This window comes from Pristis pectinata, chromosome 28 (genome assembly GCF_009764475.1).
Source record: "Pristis pectinata isolate sPriPec2 chromosome 28, sPriPec2.1.pri, whole genome shotgun sequence".
Lineage (NCBI taxonomy): Eukaryota > Metazoa > Chordata > Chondrichthyes > Rhinopristiformes > Pristidae > Pristis > Pristis pectinata.
Genome location: NC_067432.1, coordinates 4506869 through 4525575, shown reverse-complemented (window position 1 = coordinate 4525575; position 18707 = coordinate 4506869). Strand labels below are relative to the sequence as shown.

The window sequence follows — 18707 nt, the reverse complement described above, 5'->3', positions numbered from 1 at the left end:
CACTCCTTATTTGCCCTCTTTATGCCATTGCTTCCTACATCGACCAAGACAACTGGATCTTTCCCCTCCCACACCAAGTTCCTCTTCAGCCCAAGAAGTCCTTAACCCTGGCATTAGGTAGTCAACACATTCTTTGGGAGTCACATTTGGATTTGCAGAGAACATCATCTGTTTCCACTTACTATAGTAACCCTTATTACCAATACCCCATCACTATCCCATCTCGAATAACCCCTGTACCATGGGGCTGTGGTCAGTTTGCTCATCCTTCTTTCATCTCTGTTCCATCCACATGAGCAGCAAGAACCTTATACCTGTTCATAGGATGGAGCCAGACACACCTGGAAAATAAAATGGAAATGCAGGCTGGGTGGAGATAATCAGGGGATCTGCCCTTTCAGATCTATGTGAAAGATTCCATACTGTTATTTTGAAGTTTCCACGCTGACATTTATCCCTCAATCAAAATCGCAAAAACAGACCATCTGATCATTATCACACTACTGTTTCGGGGACTGGCTCTGCTCGGCTTGGCTGCCCTGTTTCTTGGATTCCAACATTGACTACACTTCAAGAGAACTTTATTGGCTGTAAACTGCTTTGGGAGATTGCGAAGTTGTGAAAGGTGCTATAAAAATGTAAGTCTTTCATTTTCTGTGCCTGTGCTGTTGTTGACTACTAGACTGCTGCTGAAAGCTGATTCAAGATTAATGAGTGTTGGAATGATGCCATGGTATTCATGAATACCCCCAGGGTTAGCCCAGCTGTTCTATTGCACTGGACATCACAGCCAACAACTACTGTGGAAGTAATTCTGACAGCATCGATTTCTTTTTCTAGTGTCAGCTGCGGCTCAGTAGGTAGCACTCTCATTTCTGAGCCGTAGGCCATAGGTTTAAGACACCATTCCAACACAGAAAGACACTAGTGCCCTTTGTGGAGGAGAGGAGCACTGTTGTAGGTGCCATCTTTCCGATGAGATCCTGCCTGCCCTCTCAGGTGAATGTAGAAGTTTGCAAAGCATTATTTTACAGAAGAGCTGGGGAGATTCAAATGTGTCCTAATACCAGCGTCATTAAAAACTTTGTGACGTGACTTTGTTAGTCCTCTAAGCTTGTCATTTTCCAGTCAGGTGCCAAGCTTTCTCCTTTAAAGTCATAGAGTAGTACAGCACAGACACAGGCCCTTCGGCCCACCATATCAATGCTGATGAGCTGGTACCCATCTATACTAATCCTATTTAGCGCGCTTGGTCGGCAGCCTTCTATGTCTAGGCGATTCAAGCTGGGGAGGCTCAGCTTCTTCCTCTCTGCCATCAGATTCCTGAACAGTCCCTGAACCCATGAACACTACCTCGTTGTTCCTTTTTTTTGTACTATTTATTTATTTTTGTAATTTATGGTAATTTTATGTCTTTGCACTGTACAGCTGCTGCAAAACAACAAATTTCACATCATATAAGTCAGTGGTAATAAAGTCTGATTCTGATACTCCTCTAGATACTTGTTAAATGTCCTGAGACTCTCTGCCTCTGCCACCCCCTCAGGCACTGCGTTCCTGATTCCAGCTGTCCTCTGGGTGAAACAAAACTCTTCCTCAGATCACCCCTAAACCTCCCAGCTCTTGCCCCAATCCCACAACCTCCACCTGCGACCACTCTTTGAAAGTAAGCCAGTGACTGTAGCAATCATTGGGAGGACCCGACATTGTGAGCTGAGGAACTGAGCAGGTTTATGTGGCAGTATCCTACAGCAACAAGAATATCATGGTTATCCCACACAGTTATTTGGTTTGCGTGAAGCGACAGGAGCAAGATGGGAAATAGTTAATTCATTAGAGTTATACAGTATGGAAACAGAACCCTCATCCTACTGAGTCCACGTCAACTATCAAGCACCCATTCACCCTAATCCTACACTAATCCCATTTCATTCTCCCACATTCCCAACAATTCCCCCCCCACCCCCCAGATTCTACCACTCACCTACATACTAGCTGCAATTTACAGTGGCCAATTAATCTGCTAACCATTGGATTAGGCCTGTGCTGGTTGAGAAAGTGTGTCAAGGAAGCCAACACTCAATCTCTGGCTCTCAATCAATGTTGAGTTACTAATGCAGGAACATACCAGCAATGGTCAATGCAGCCAATGGAGCAGCAATAGTCCCACAGTCAAGAGTTCTAATGGGAGGTGCAGGTTGTATGAAGGTAATTCCAAGAATAAGTCATGATAAAGATACCTCCTGACCGGCTGCATCATGGCCTGGTGCAGCAGTTCCAATGCACAGGAACGCAAGATGCTGCAGAGAGTTGTAGACACGGGCCGGTCCATCACAAGCACGGTCCATCCCCACCATTGACAGCATCTGCAGGAGGCGCTACCTCAAGAAGACGGCATCTATCGTCAAGGATCGCCACTATCCAGGCCATGCCCTCTTCTTGACTCTGCTGTCAGGCAGGAGGTACAGAAGCCTGACGTCCCACACCACCAGGCTCAGGAACAGCTACTTCCCTACAACCATCAGGTTCTTGAACCGACCTGCACAACCCTAACCCTACCTCAGCAACGGGACACTACAGACCACCTCTTGTACTGCCACGAATTTGGTTTTGATTGTGTTTTGTTTTGGCACGGTCTTTTTCTTCACTGCTTGATATAATGTTATGTATAATTTATATTTTGTGTGTTGTCTGTACCTACGTTCCTGTGATGCTGCTGCAAGCAAACTTTTCATTGTACCTGTACCTCACCGTACTTGCGCACTTGACAATAAACTCGACTTGACTTGACATCAAGAAACCCACTGGTGTCGTTGATAGGCCTTTAAAGTTGTGCATTGTTAACCTCAAACTCCATCCCTAGTTCAGCTAAACTCAGACAGGGCAGTGGTTAAGGCTCTGGACTGGCCATACTGTCTGTGTGTTAGGGAAGGAGGTAAGGAACATGGGCAGAGCTCCCAGTAGCTCCACAGTGACTCCTGCCCACAGCTCCTGCCAACTATTGTTTGGCAGAGGGTGGTCTGTTTTACAGAACCCAAGCCTGGCAAAAGTCTTAACACCTTCTGGGGAGGAGGCGGAGAGAAGACCAGTGCTAAAAACAAACAATCTTTGTTACCAAGATTTTCCAATTGGATATATTTATCTGTAGTTTATAGAAAACAGGTTTAGACTTCGTCCAAGCACAACATTCCCTGGCAAAGCAGCTGAATGTTTAGTCGGATCCAGCCATACCTACAGAGTGCTGAGGGCCTCTGATGGCAGTATCAGAAGTTGGCAGAGACTTTAATGTGAAAACACTAACCACGTTTATTGACAGTTGCATCGAGGCAAAGAAATAAATTGATTAAAAATGTTACCTTCATTGATTTTTATACTTTTAAAGGAGGAATGCATGTTGATGGGTTTCCAACACTGCATTGGTTGCTTACACCTAGTTTATTGGAAGTCCTTTTTTAGTTCTAATTAATTATCAAGAGATGGTCAATTAGCTGTGTGTAAAATGGCTACTGCTTTCCTTTCATTTTGACAGTGCTTCATAGGCTGTAAGGGCTTTAGGACTTGAAAGGTGCTATAGAAATGCACCTCGTTTCAACTTCTCTTTCTCAGTTTATGACTCTTCCTATCTTCCCCCTTCACCCTCCCTCATATCTCTTTATCGTCCTTTCTTTTTCCCTGTCTTCCTCTTTCTTTTCTTAATCCTTTCCTCTTTAATCCTTTCCCTTCCTTTCTCTCTTTATATTTCTGTTTTACTAGTTCTCTGTTTTTCTCCCTCTCCCTCTTTTGTGTTATTTCCCATATTTCCATTTGATGCAGAAGGAGGCCATTCAGCCCATTGAGTCTATGCTGGCCCTCAGACCAATCCCGCCAGTCCCATTCTACCAATTATTTCCGTGCTGTCTCTTCTCTCTCACATGTCCATCGACTCCTCCCCTACCCCACCCACCCAACCCCCCCGCCCCCCGTCCACACTAAGGGTAATTAACAATAACCAATTAACCTGCCAATACGTCTTTGGGATGTGGGCGGAAACCGGAGCACACAGGGGAAACATGCGGTCACAGGGAGGACGTGCAAACTCCACACAGACAGCACCCAACGTCAGGATCAAACCAGGTGGCTGGAGCTGTGAGGCAGCAGCACCAACATTTCTCTCCCACCTCTTTAGCTTTTGTTGTCTCTACATTTCTTTTTTCTGTCTTTCTGCTTTTTATTCTCATTTTTCCTTTTGTTCTCAGTTCTCCCTTTCTCTGTTGTTCTTTCTCTGTATCTCTGTATTCCTCTATTTAGTTCTCTTTCTCTCTTTCTTTCTTCTTTACTTTTTTCTTCTTTTCCTCCCCCCTCCCCCACTTCATTTCTCTTTCTATTTGCTTTCTTTCTTGATTACTTTCTCTCTTTCTCTTTCTCACTTTCTCTCTGGGGTGGAGAACTCTAAAGCTTCATACTTCTTTCTCTGAGTGAAGATAAGCTTTCTTTATTAGTCACATGTACATCGAAACACACAGTGAAATGATGCATCTTTTGCGTAGAGTGTTCTGGGGGCAGCCCGCAAGTGTCGCCACGCTTCCGGTGCCAGCATAGCATGCCCACAACTCCCTAACCTGTATGTCTTTGGAATGTGGGAGGGAACCGGAGCACCCGGAGGAAACCCACGCAGACACGGGGAGAACGTACAAACTCCTTACAGACAGCGGCGGGAATTGAACCCAGGTCGCTGTCACTGTAATAGTGTTACGCTAACCACTACACTACCGTGTTGCCTTCTGCTCATCCCGACCCGACAGTTAAGAGGCACTTAGACAGTCACTTAAATGGACAAGGCATAGAAGGATATGATGCTAATGCATGGCAAAAAAGTTGGCATGGATATGGTTGGCTGGAGGGCCTGTTTCTGTGCTGTACAGTCTATATGGAAGGAAATTTCCAACCCCAATCCCAAACTGGCTTGTATGTTACTTCAGAGACACAGTAAAGACTCTTTTGAAATAGCCTAGCAAGTCATTGGCTTAAGAATCATTTAGGGATAGGCAATAAATGCTGGTCTTACCACTGACACCCACATCTGTGAATGAATTAAATGAATCAGCTGCAAATTGCAACCCACATGCTAAAATGCAGAAGTGTCTAACATCACCATCAAGAATGTTGAGGAGGTATTGCAAAATAAAACAGCGCAACAGTTAAACAAAACTCTTTTAAATCTTGATACAGTCTATGTGTGTGATTGCAGTTCTCAAGGTCAAACCATTGCTGTAACTGCTTAAAAATTTAAGAGATAATCCAACAATCTACACCCACTCAACCCTCAAAAGAAACAACCAGCCAAAAGTACAAATGAAATGTATCCCTGGGTTTGAGGTTTAGTGCAAGCTGCTTTAAAACCTGAGGCAAATGTATTTTTTTATTGTTAATTGCCGTGTAACTAAAACCCACAAGAACCACTGACTATTTCTCCGTAAAAGAAAACAGCCCGTTTCCTTTCTTGATCTTTTGCCAAGGTTACTTACACAAGAAGCTGTTTATTCTGGTTTTAGACTTGGTTCCAGATGAGAGTTGGCTGGGTGGTTTGTTTGGAACTTGCTCTGATAGCATTGCATAAGTCACTGATTTATCATGTTGTTAAAATAAGAAATCATCATTTTTTTTCTCTCCTCCTTTTAAGTCTCGAGTGGTTGTTCAGGACCTAATCCGATCAGGAATGTGGGAGGCATGGTGATTTATGACTGGATTTATGGGATTATAACTTGGTCGATTGTTAAACAGCAGGTGTTGGTGCAAGCAACTAGTAATCCTTCTAAATTGCCGAATTTAATTACTTCTTTGTCATTTGTTGCTTTTGCAAATAGAGTGTAAATATCACAGGAGGGACTGTGGAGAGAGAGAGAGGAGCCTTGCTTCACAAGTTCAAGGACATATTCCTTGTGCTATGTAAATCCTCATAATGGTCAACCGATATTTTAAAATGTCATCCTAGTTTTCAAATCCCTCTATGGTGTCACACCTCAGTATCAGTCTAATCTCAAGAGAGCCCTTGAGATCTCTGTGCTCCTCCAATTTAGACCTCTTTCACTCTTCTGTTTTTCATCACTAAAACGGGCAGTCATTCCTTTACCTAATGAGGCCACGAGCTCTGCAATGCCCTCCCGAAATCTCTCTACCTTTCTACGCTCCTTCAGGGCCATCCCTGAACCACATCTGTGAGCACTCATGCTGATCCATCAGTTAATGAATTTCAGAAGACTCTATCTAAAAACTGGAGACACAAGAGATTGCAGATGCTGGAGTCTCCTCTCTATCTTTCAGTCCTCCCCCATTCTCTCTATCTGCCCATCACCTACACACTCCTCCCACTGGTTCCCGTTCCACACTACTCCCCTCTGTCCTCCCCACCTCCCTCCCTATATTCCACGCTCCACTTTCCTCTCCTATCAGATTCTACCATCCTCAGCCCTTTGTCAAGTCTACCTATCACCCAGCTTCTGGCACCATTTGGTAAGTTGGTTTATTATTGTCACATGTACAGAGGTACAGTGAAAAACTTGTCTTGCAAACTGTCCATACAGATCATTTCATTACACATTGCATTGAGGTAGTACAAGGCAAAAGAATATCAGAATGCAGAATAAAGTGTAACAGTTGCAGAGAAAGTGCAGTGCAGGTGGACAATAAGGCGCAAGGCCATAACGAGGTGGATTGTGAGGTCAAGAGTCTATTTTGTCATTCTACGGGACTGCTCAATAGTCTTATAACTTTAAGATAGAAGCAGTCCTTCAGCCTGGTGGTACATGCTTTCAGGCTTTTGTATCTTCTGCCCGATAGGAGGAGGGAGAAGAGAGAATGTCTGGGGTGGGTGGGTGGTTTTAACTTATACTCTGGACCTTGCCATCCGCATTCTATCACAGGCACCTCCATCAACTGGAGAATTGAAGGGCTTAGGGTAAACCACGGAGCTTTTTTCCCTGAGTTGATGGCCTTTAATCATAGGTGTCGGTCTGTGCCCCATTTACACAGAGTCCTGTTATGCTGTCAGGGACAGATAGCGAGGCATCTCTCTCCACACCCTCCAGGCAGAGTAGGCAGCTCTGGAACTGGAATTGGAATTGGAATCGGTTTATAATTGTCAGTTATACCAAGGTACAGTGAAAAACTTGTCTTGCATACAATTCATACAGATCAATTCATTACACAGTGCATCGAGGTAGCACAGGGTAAAACAATACAGAATGCAGAGTAAAGTATCACAGCTACAGAGAAAGTGCATTGCAGGTAGACAATAAGGTGCAAGGCCATAACGAGGTAGTTTGTGAGTTCAAGAGTCTATCTTATCATACCAGGGGACCGTTCAATAGTCTTATAACAGTGGGATAGAAGCTGTCCCTTAGCCTGATGGTACATGCTTTCAGGCTTTTGGATCTTCTGCCTGATGGGAGAGGGGAGAAGAGAGAATGTCCCAGGTGGGTGGGGTCTTTGATTATGTTGGCTGCTCTACCAAGGCAATAAGAAGTATAGACAGAGTCCATGGAGGGGAGGCTGGTTTCCATGATGTGCTGAGTTGTGTCCACAACTCTCTGCAGTTTCTTACGGTCTCGGGCAGAGCAGTTGCTGTACCAAGCCGTGATACATCCAGATGGGATGCCTTCTATGGTGCATCAATAAAAGTTGGTGTGTGTCATGGAGGACATGCCAAATTTCTTTAGCCTCCTGTGGAAGTAGAGGTGCTGGTGAACTTTCTTGGCTGTGGCGTCTATGTGGTTGGACAGGCTATTGGTGATGTTCACTCAAGTAACTTGAAGCTCTCACCCCTCTCGACCTCAGCACCGTTGATGTAAACAGGTGCGTGTGCACTGCCCTCCTTCCTGAAGTCAATGACCAGCTCCTTTGTTTTGCTGACATTGAGGGAAAGGTTGTTGCCATGACACCATGTCACTAAGCTCTCTATCTCCTTCCTGTACCCCGTCTCATTGTTATTTGAGATACAGCCTACTACGGTGGCATCATCTGCAAACTTGTAGGTGGTGTTAGAGCAGAATCCGGCCATGCAGTCATGAGTGTATAGGGAGTAGAGTAGGGGGCTGAGGATGCAGCCTTGTGGGGCACCAGTGTTGAGAATAATCGTGCCGGAGGAGTTGCTGCCTATCCTCACTGATTGTCATCTGTTGGTCAGAAAGTCAAGGATCCAGTTGCAGAGGGAGGTGTTGAGTCCCAGGTCTCGGAGTTTGGTGATGAGTTTGCTTGGAATTATAGTATTGAAGGTGGAGCTGTAGTCAATAAACTATAATCTAACGAAGATGTCTTTATTGCCTAGATGCTCCAGATATGAGCGTAAGGCCAGGGCATTTCCACTCTCTCCTCCCCCATATGCCTAACACGCCTCCTCACCTGGATCCACCTATCCCCTGCCAGCTCTTTCTCCACCCCTTCCCTCCACCTCTTTATACTGGCTAACTTCCTTCTATTTTTCAATCTAGATGAAGGGTTTCGACCCAAAACGTCAACGGTCCATTTCCCTCCACAGATGTTGCCTGACCCGTTGAGTTCCACTAGCATTTTCTGTGTTGCATTGTAAAGACAGGTTGCCATTGACATGGGTGATAAGTGCAGGATGGGCAACAATTGTACCCTATTCAAAGTGAAACTTGTCTTGGCAAATGAGCAAAGCAACTAGAGATCAGAGCTGAAGTTCCAGCTCAGCCTATGTTCAGCAGATCGCTCTGGTGGTTTGCAAGGGCCAACTCTTTGCATCTTTTGGCTTCCTGGGCATTTATTTGTTCATTGCCAGTCACCTTTATTGATTTGGCTCGACTGAGTTTGTTTTCTCCCTTACCTCTCACTGCAGCTCAGAATTGCATCAAGGTTCTGGCAAGGGAAGGTGCATCAGTTGACAAAAGTTCAGTGTAAATGGCTTCATCTCCAGGCTGAAAGAGAATTTGGCTTTTAGTCTCACTCCTTACTGATACACCCAAGTTCACAGTTCCTTTTCTCGGGTACAGACGTGGTTTTGATACCCTTTTTGATGAATATTCATTGGAAAACCATGACAAATAGGGGAAATGGTAGCATAGCAAAAATTTTCCTGAACTCGTCATCCAGAGGGCTGAATTAATGAACCAGAGGCATGAATTCAAACCCAACCATGGCAGCTGGGGAAATATAAATCCAACTAATTAAATAAAACCAAAATAAACAGTTAGTGTCATGAAATTACCAGGTTGTTGCAAAAATCTGTCCACCTCCAGTGGAGGAGATCTGCTGTCCTCCTCCAGCCTGGTCTAAATGTGACCTCCGATCCACAGCATTGTGGTTGTGGCTTTCGTCTGGGTTGGCCCAGCAAGGCACCCAGTTGTCTCAAAACCACCAAACCCTGTACGAGGTCCTTCACATCACGGACTGCAGCAGGTTTGAGGCTGCTCAGCTCCAGTAGCTGGGAAATTGGCAGCCCATTGCCATCACTGACACATGGGGCAAAGTGAGGACACAGCAGCTCATTTGACTTACTTCTCATTTCTTGTCACTTTATGTCCATCATTGCTGATGAGGTCATCACAGTCCCCATCGTTACTGAATCTTAAAGCACCTTCAGTTTAGTTGCTTCCAGAATGCCACCCAAGTTGTCAGTCAGCTTCCTGTCAGTCGTGACATCCATTACATTCCCACCCTGGATTGACGTGGCAATGTTACCAAGGAAATGGCAACTTGGCCACACCCAATCTTGGTGAACAACTTCAGCCCAGTGTGAGTGTTCAGGTTAAACCCACCAAGGTACACAAGGATGGACAGTGTACACTGTGCATCGGAAACCTGATAAAAGCTTGGACGTAGTTATGAAGGGTCGCTGTGCCCAACCGGGTCAGTACAACACATAAGCAATGTTTCGCTGTTCATTGGTGTCAGCGACCAAACCTTGAGGCAGGGCAGGTTACGCACACTAATGTTTGAAAACATTTAAAGGATTCATCTATTGTTGCTTTCACAACCATTTTTAACAGACCAGTTAATCCATTGGCAAATAAATGAAGATAGACAATCCCACCCATAAGATTCAGACATATTAACTCCAGCTCCCATCCTCTCTGCTCCCCAACTTTCTCCTTTGAGATCTTCGTCACAACAATTCTCTTTGACCAAGCTTCTGATGATTATTATCTCCCAACCTGGCTCAGGTTCCAACTTAGTGTCAAGTTGCTTCCATGACTCGCTTTGGGTCTTTTTAAGTGAAATTCACTGCAGCAACAACAATTCCTGTTTAGGAACCCCTGTCATGTATCAAAAGATTCTGAGTCGTTTCCCAGGAATGTTAACAAAGGGAAAAAAGCAAGACACACAGGAAATATTAGGACAGGACCCCAAAGGCTGGTTTAAGAAATAGGACTTGAAGAGTGTTTTCAAAGGGAGAGGACACAAGGCTTTGAGAATCAGGGAGGGAACTTCAGAGGTCTGGACCCAGGCAGCTGAAGTCACGGCCACCTGTGGTGGAGATTAGATTCAGGATTGTTCAAGAGACCAGAAGTGAAGCAGCACAAAGTGTTCAGGGGGCTGAGAGGGCATGACAAGATGACAGAGGTATGAAATAACAAGACCCTGGACGGATTTGAAAACACGTTCAGGAATCTTAAAGTGAAAAACTGCCTCAGTTGCAAAAAAAAACAGAAGATGCTGGAAATACAGCAGGTCAGACAGCATCTGTGGAGAGAGAAGCAGTTAATATTTCACCAGATGAAAGATCATCAACCTGAAATGTTAATGTTGTTTCTCTCTGCCAGATACTGCCTGGACATCCGAGTGTCTGTAATATTTTCTGTTTTTATTTGACAGTCTTAAAACAGATGCCAGGGTAGGCCAGTGATCACAGAAATAATGAGTGAATTAGACTTGGTGCCAGTTAGATGATGAAAGAATGGAGACCACACAGAAGTACAGTGAATAGTTGAGTCTAGAAGATCAGAGGCACAGATGAAGGTTTCTCTAGCAGAGACTTGCGGCAAGCCTGGAGTCAGGCAATGCTATAGATGTGGAAACAGGTAACCTTAACCATGGTATGGATATGAGGTCACGAGTTACATCAAAGTGGTTGCGTACTCAACATTATACACAGCAAATTCTAGCCTAGTAGTATTGTTAGCATCGCTGGGTGTGTAGAGTTCAGGAGGAGGGATCTACTGGCCTTTATATCTCTGCAGGTGTGAGTATGAATATCAGAAAAGAGTTTCTGTTCGACAAAGGGTGGTGAGTAAGATTAAGGAGAATCCCAAGATATTCTATTGGTATATCAGGAGCAAGAGGGTAGCCAGGGAAAGAATGCGTTCCCTTAGGGACCAAAGAGGTAACACAGGTGTGGAGCCAGGAGCTGTGGCAAGGTCCTAAAAGAATACTTCTCATCTGTATTCATCAAGGAGAAAGACGTGGAAAATAATAAGTTCAGGGAGGGATACGTGGATAATTTGGAGCAGGCCAGTATTAAGAAGAAGGAGGTGTGGGACATCATGGGACACATGAGGGTTGATAAACCCCCAGGGCAAGATGATATCTATCCCAGGTTGCTCTAGGGAGGAGAGAGCTGGGGCCCTGACAGAGAATTTTGCGCCTTCATTAGCCACAGGTCAGCTGCTAGAAGACTGGAGGATAGCTTTCCCTATGAAAGGGAGCAGGGGGTACATCAGGTAACTACAAGCCGGTGGGCCTTTTGTCAGTGGTAGAGAAATTATTGGAGAAAATCCTAAGGGATGGGATTTATGTATGTTTGGAGAGGCCGGCTCTGATAAGGGATAGATAGCATTGCTTTGTGAGGGGGAAATGCTGCCCTCATTAATTTGATTGAGTTTTATGAGGAGGTAACTAAGAACCATGGTCCAGAAGGGTATCCAAGGTAAGATGGCTAATTGAATCAAAAATTGGCTTGGTGGTGGGAGGCAGAGGGTAGTGGTGAAGGGAATGGGCAAGGAGTAGAGGGATACAGGCCTAATGCACATGGTATTAGCATAGTTGGCATGGACAAGTTGGGCCAAAGGGCCTGTTTCTGCGCTGTATAACTATAACTATGAATATGGTGAGGAAATTCTTTGTTACATAACGTTCCCCTCTTTTCCTTTTTAATGCTAATGGTGCAGAGATAATCACATTGAGTTGAAATGTTACTCATCCAACTATTTCAATGTGAATTCAAATATCATTCTAGAGGGGAAGATGAAAGTTTCCTGCCTCTGACAGGTATTGCTAGTTGCCCTAGACCCAGTTCGCAATGACACAGCCTTGGAGTGGGAGTGGCACTAATTGGGCCCTTTCACTCTGCAGGGTCATCCTGATGAAGGATGAAGACTTCAGAACAATTTTCAGCAAACTCTTTCCAGTTTTCTTGACCTAAAAGCACTGACTCTTCTTAGCTGAGGAATAATAATAAGGAACTGTGCAGGAATAAGCCATTTCTCCTTGCTCGTTGTCACCCACTCCTTTCTCCCTGACTCATACTTTCTTCCTTTGTGTGACATCAGATTATGACATCTATGACTTATTGTTTGCCGTTATTACTTAATTTGTGCATTTATATAGCCTGTCTGGACACTTATAAGGATGCAAGTTTTTGATTACAGTACTACCTAGTGTATAGACACACCTTGGAATTAATCGCTGTTCCCTTTTTGTACACTACAACTGCAGGGAAATATCTTTCTCGATAAATGCCAAATAACAAAAATAACAAACTGTTCCCTGACCACATGACAAAGAACTGCTCACTTTGCAAACAGTGCACATTGCAGGAATGCGTGTTGCCCTGAGCGCAAGAGTCGAGAAGCTTGCACTGCAACGTCTGGGAGGTGTGACCTCACCTGCAGAGTGTGGGGTCATCAGAGGATGCAATAGCTATTGACCCGGAATATCACGGCAGGGGGAGTCTGACAGTGGTGGCTGCAAGAGGTGGGGTCCAACGTCAAATTGGTGTGCTGTATGTGGCCCCAGTTGACATTATCACTTGCAGTTTGGGAAAACTTGCTGATAATATACAGACTCCACCGTCGGCAGCCCTTTGTTACCTCCACCTATCACCTCCCAGCCTCTGTCACTATCTCCACTCTTTCCTCCTCCATCACCCCTACTCACCTGGATCCACCTATCACCTGCCAGCTCTTGCTCCCCCCCTTCCCCTCACCTCTTTATACTGGCTATCTCCACGCTGTCTTTCAGTCCAGATGAAGGTTCTCGACCTGAAATGTTGACTGTCCATTTCCCTCCACAGATGCTGCCTGACCCGCTGAGTTCCTCTGGCTTCTTGTTTGTTGCTTACCGATATTCACATTGGTAAATATGGTCTGGTGCACTGGTGTACAGGTCTGACACCCACTTCTTTCAGTCCCTTAAAAAATATTCATGGTAATTCAATGTACGCACTGGATTTTATGGGAAAATCTGCCCTATTTGGTCCGCACTATGTTCACACAGTGAGCAGTCTGAGATGTTCACTTAGAGAAGTGTTACCCTATGCTAACCGTTCCCAGCTCCCTGTCTGGTCAGCATACCTGGCCTTTCCCTGTCAACGATACATCCAGTGGGGTTCATTGGATTATTTGGTGTTGTAAAGACATGGTGCAGGAATTATTTCGTGTTTGCCAGCAGTTCAGCCCAAACTCTTGGAAATCATTGATCCCCGGGGTCAAGGGGAAACTAACTAAAATGTCTTACGGCTAAGCATTGGACACGTTTTTACTGGAACGTAGATCAGCCATATTAGACCACTTTCACCTCTGTGCACAGTCCTCCTAGAGCTGATGAACATCATGTCGAGAAACGTTTGTGAGTTTTAGTCTCCCTTGGCTCCATCTGCTGAGGTCTTCATTTATCAGTTGACGGAGCATTTCCATCATCTGTCACCTCCATTGCCTGTGTCAATGTTAGGGACTAATGTCCTGTGCTACACAGTTGTGGACACAGCCCAGCGCGTCACAGAAACCAGCCTCCCCTCCATGGACTCTGTCCATACATCTCACTGCCTTGGTGAAGCAGCCAGCATAATCAAAGACCCCACCCACCCAGGTCATTCTCTCTTCTCCCCTCTCCCATCAGGCAGAAGATACAGGAGCCTGAGGGCACGTACCACCAGGCTCAAGGACAGATTTTCTCCCACTGTGATAAGACATTGAAAGTTTCCCTAGTATGATAAGATGGACTCTTGACCTCACAATCTACCTTGTTATGACCTTGTAGCTTATTGTCTGCCTGAATGCACTTCCCTGTAGCTGTGATACTTTACTCTGTATCCTGTTATTGTTTTTACCCTGTACCACCTCAATGCACTGTGTAATGAATTGATCTGTACAAACGGTATGCAAGACAAGTTTTTCACTGTACCTTGGTACAAGTGACAATAATAAACCAATTCCAATACCGTGAGGTGTTTGAAGCCTGACAATGAGTGTTGGCAGCCTTTTTGGCTGTCAGGGGTATTGCAAAGGAGATGGAATGTAAAAGTAGGGAAGTCTTCCTACAGCTGTACAGAGCGTTGGTGCGACCCCACCGGGAGTACAGCTTATTTAAGGAGAGGGATACTTGCACTGGAGTCTGTTCACAGAAGGTTCACTGGGTTGATTCTTGGGATGAAGAGGAAAGGTTGAGTAGTTTGGACCTATCTCAGAATGAGTAATGATCTTATTGAAGTACATAAGATCCTGAGGGGGCTTGACAGGGTAAATGCTGAGAAGATGTTTCTTCATTGTTTCAGAATAAGAGGTCACCCAATTAAAACACAGATAAGGAGGAATTTTTTCTCCTTGAAGGACATGAAAATTTGAAATTGTCTACCCCACAGACTTTGGATATATTCAAGGCCAGGAGAGACAGATTTCTTCACAATAGGAAAGTCAAGGGTTATGAAGAACGGGCAGGAATGTGGAGTTGAGATCAAGATCTGATGTAGACGTGATCTCATTGAGTGGTGGAGATGGCTCGGGAGGTTGTAGGACTGACTCTTGACCCGATTTCTTCTGTTCTTCCATCACCATCGATGCTGACTGTCCTACCCAATATCCCGGTGCACAGAATTCCAAGAGTAACCTCTGAGTCACCACCAGCTACAAGAACCCCAGCTGGTTTTCCCTCTTTCTCTGCCAAAAGGGAAACCTGCTGAAGCCCCCTCTGCCCCTCACCCCACTGAGATTTGCTGATTTCATTCACGTCCTAAGGACTTCCTGCATCTGTGGCTCAGAGCCAGTCCACAAAACTCCAGAACAAAGTCAAGGCTGAGGTAAGAGTGTAACAATGGGGGAAGACGGAAATCTTAAGAAAACATCCTTAGGCCAAGATGTTAAATAGAATCTGCTATCAGAAATTACTGCCTTGAGTGGATGTAATAGTTCTATTCCATAATGCCCCCGTGAAGCACCTCAGGATGTTTTATCATGAAGGACTATATATACACAACCTGGTACAATACAATGAGAATCTGTGCAGGATATAAGATCACTACATGCTTTTAGTAATATACTTATACAAGTAGTACCATTTTGAAGAAGAGCAGAGATCTCCCTGGTGACCTGGCCATTGTTAATCCCTTACTCAAGTTCTCTGAATCATATTATCTGTTCATTATATGACTGCTGTTTATGGGAGCTGACTGTGAACTAATTCTCTACCATATTTCCAACAATTTCACTGACTGTAAAGTCTTTGGGATGTTCCGAATGGAATACTAAAGGTCATTTGGAGATGCAAATGTTGCTTTATTTGGGCAGGAGCAGCACACTTTGGTTGCATTGTTGCTAACCTCTTGTGCATCTCCTGCACCACTGGAGACACACAGTACGTTTTGGTGCAGTGTAGCAAGGGTGCAGGTAAAGTGGAGTTCCATTATGCAGGACATAATGGGACTTCACTTTACCCTCCCAACCAGTGCACCTGACGAGCATTCCCATGGGAAAAGACCAGGAATGATCATCCATTTTGCCTTCACCCCTGTGACTACAGTTGCAGGGAGGTGACCAGGTAGGATATCTGCCACTGCTTCCTGTTAATAAATTAGTAAAGTTTGGTAAATTGGTTTATTATTGTCACATGTACTTTGTTTTGCATACCATCCATACAGATCATTTCATTGCAACAGTGCATTGAGGTAGTACAAGGGAAAACAATAACAGAATAAAGTGTTAACAGTTACAGAGAAATTGCAGTGTAGGCAGAAAATAAAGTGCAAGGCCATAATGAGGTAGTTCGTGAAGTCAAGAGTCCATCTTATCGTACAAGGGGACCATTCAATAGTCTTATAACAGTGGGATAGAAGCTGTCCTTGAGCCTGGTGGTATGTGCTTTCAATCTTTTGTATCTTCTGCCTGATGGGAGGGGGGAGAAGAGAGAATGCTTTACAGTTTTAAAGCCTGATATGATGAACCTTCTCAATGCTGAGAGTGATTACGCTCTTTACTGAACAGCCTCCTTCACTGTACCTCTAGCCCAACAAGCCTTGAGATTCTTGCATTTCACCAATTCTGGTGAAAATAAAAAAAAACTGCAGATGCTGGGAATCTGAAATAAAAACAGAAGATGCTGGAAGTACCCTGTGGTAAGTGAAATGGTTAACATTTTAGGTCCAGGACCGTTCATCAGATGTTATCTTACCAATTCTGGTTTCTGGCACATCGCTTGCTCCCTTCACTGGTCCTACGATGAAGAAATCCTGACTTAAACCTTTTTGACTCTTCTGTCATTTAGAAACCTCCTTAAAGCTTACTTTGTTGACCACCTGTTCCTTTAAGTTCTGATGTTGCTAGGTGTCCAATTCCATTTGCTGGGGTTGTGTGAAGTATCCTGGGAAGTCTGCATGTTAATGGTTCTGTATCATAGTAAGTTGTTACTGATCAAAGTCACAACTGAAAAGGAAATCCACACCTCATTTCCATTACGGAGATCGTTTGACCACAGAAATACAGCTTGAGTTTTAATTATTGATAACTCGGTGGGCTTTTAATGAGAAACGGGTTGAATTTTTACAGAGAAACTTGAAGCTCTGCCAGCACTCTTCCTCTCACTGGCTGAGAAGACATTTTTGACTCATCCATTTATTCAATGCATGGGTTTAAATTCACACAGGCACCAGGAACAAGAAAATTCATGAAGACGCTTTCAAGTCTGGAGAATTTTGGTTCTTTCATGTTCCACCCATCTTCAATGATCTTGATGGGTTCCACTACCTCTGTACAAGTGTCTGTGTGTTCATGTTAACAGACCCAGTGTTGGTGTTAATGTCTGTTAATACAGGGGGAATTCTAGTACACTTGCAATGAGATTGTACTGGCAGAGGATCAGAAAATGTGCCCTGTGGGATTGTTTCTGTGAAGCTTGAACAACAATGGTGATGTGAATTTACGTTGTGCTTTTAGCACAGGAAAATAGAGCCATAGAGTATTTGTGGTAAAGTTGGATACAGCAGGGAAACAGGCCATTCAGCCCATCTGAGTCTGTGCCAACCATTCAGCATGTACCTCATTATAATCTCCCACATCCCCACCAGATTCTACCATGCACCTACACACTAAAGGGCAGTCTACATCTACGCATCTTTGGGATGTGGGTGAATGCCCACAGTCTTTTTCCCAGGGAAAAGGAGCCATTGAAAATAAAGGGCATAGGTTTAAGGTGAGAGGGGAAAGATTTAACAGGGCATCATCTTCACACAGATGGTGGTGCTTATATGGAACGAGCTGCCAGAGGAAGTGGTTGAGGCAGGTACAATAACAACATTTAAAAGATATTCAGATAAGTTCATGGATTGGAAAGATTTAGAGAGATATGGGCCAAATGCAGGCAAATGGGACTAGCTTAGATGGGAATCTTGGTCGGCATGGATGAGTTGGGCTGAAGGGCCTGTGTTGTATTACTGTCTGATTCTGTGACTCGATGTGGAAGGAAACCGGAGCACCCGGGGGAAACCTACACAGTCACAGGGAGAATGTGCAAACTCCACACAGACAGCACCGGAAGTCAGGATTGAACCTGGGTCCCTGGCGCTGTAAGGGAGCTGCTCTACCTGCTGCACCGCTGATCTGTCCCATTGAAAGTGTTCAAGGTGCCACAGGCAGCTTGTAAAATTATTGATGCTAGTCTGAAGGAAAGATGTTTGGCTGGATCACCTATGACCAGGTGATCACCTCCTGCTGGACGCTTCTGGCTGCACTGAACATTTTTAGCTATGCGGCTCCCACCCACCCCGAGGTTTCCGTGTCACGGACATCTAAGGCTAAGAAGATGGCCAGTTTGTGCTGCCTGTTGCGACCGACCCTGTCTTGAGGGACATGACACCTAATCCCTTCTACTTGCATTTGGTCCATGTCCCTTCATTCTATGCAAATTCATGTGTCTGTCTAAGAGCCTCTATTGTATCTGCCTCCACCCCCACCCCTGGCAGCGCGTTCCATGCACCCATCGCTCTCTGTGCAAAAAATGTGCCCCGCACATCTCCTTTGAAATTTCCCCCTCTCATCTTAAATTCACACTCTCTAGGGTTAGACATTTTGACTCTGGGAAAAAGATACCGGCTGTCTATCTATGCCCCTCTTAATTTTATAAACTTCTATCAGGTCTCGCCTCAGCCTCCGCCACTCTAGAGAAAACAACCTCTTCTTATATCTTCCACAGCTACAGCTTCTGAATATCTCAGGTGATAAGAAGCATCAGAAAAGTGGAAATAGAATTAAATAAATCAAAAGAGATTACTGAAAAGCAATGCATTTATT

General features: G+C 44.6%; 1 long non-coding RNA gene across 1 annotated transcript in view; it reads right to left on the bottom strand.

Moving 5' to 3' along the window:
* Window positions 1-16759, bottom strand: part of LOC127584071 (uncharacterized) — a 29688-nt gene extending 12929 nt beyond the window's left edge. The window contains exons 1-2 of the long non-coding RNA XR_007958339.1: window positions 16594-16759; window positions 8822-8912 (exon numbers count right to left, since the gene is read on the bottom strand). This is a non-coding gene — a long non-coding RNA (uncharacterized LOC127584071). The remainder of the gene's footprint in view (window positions 1-8821; window positions 8913-16593) is intronic.
* Window positions 16760-18707: the final 1948 nt, after the last annotated feature.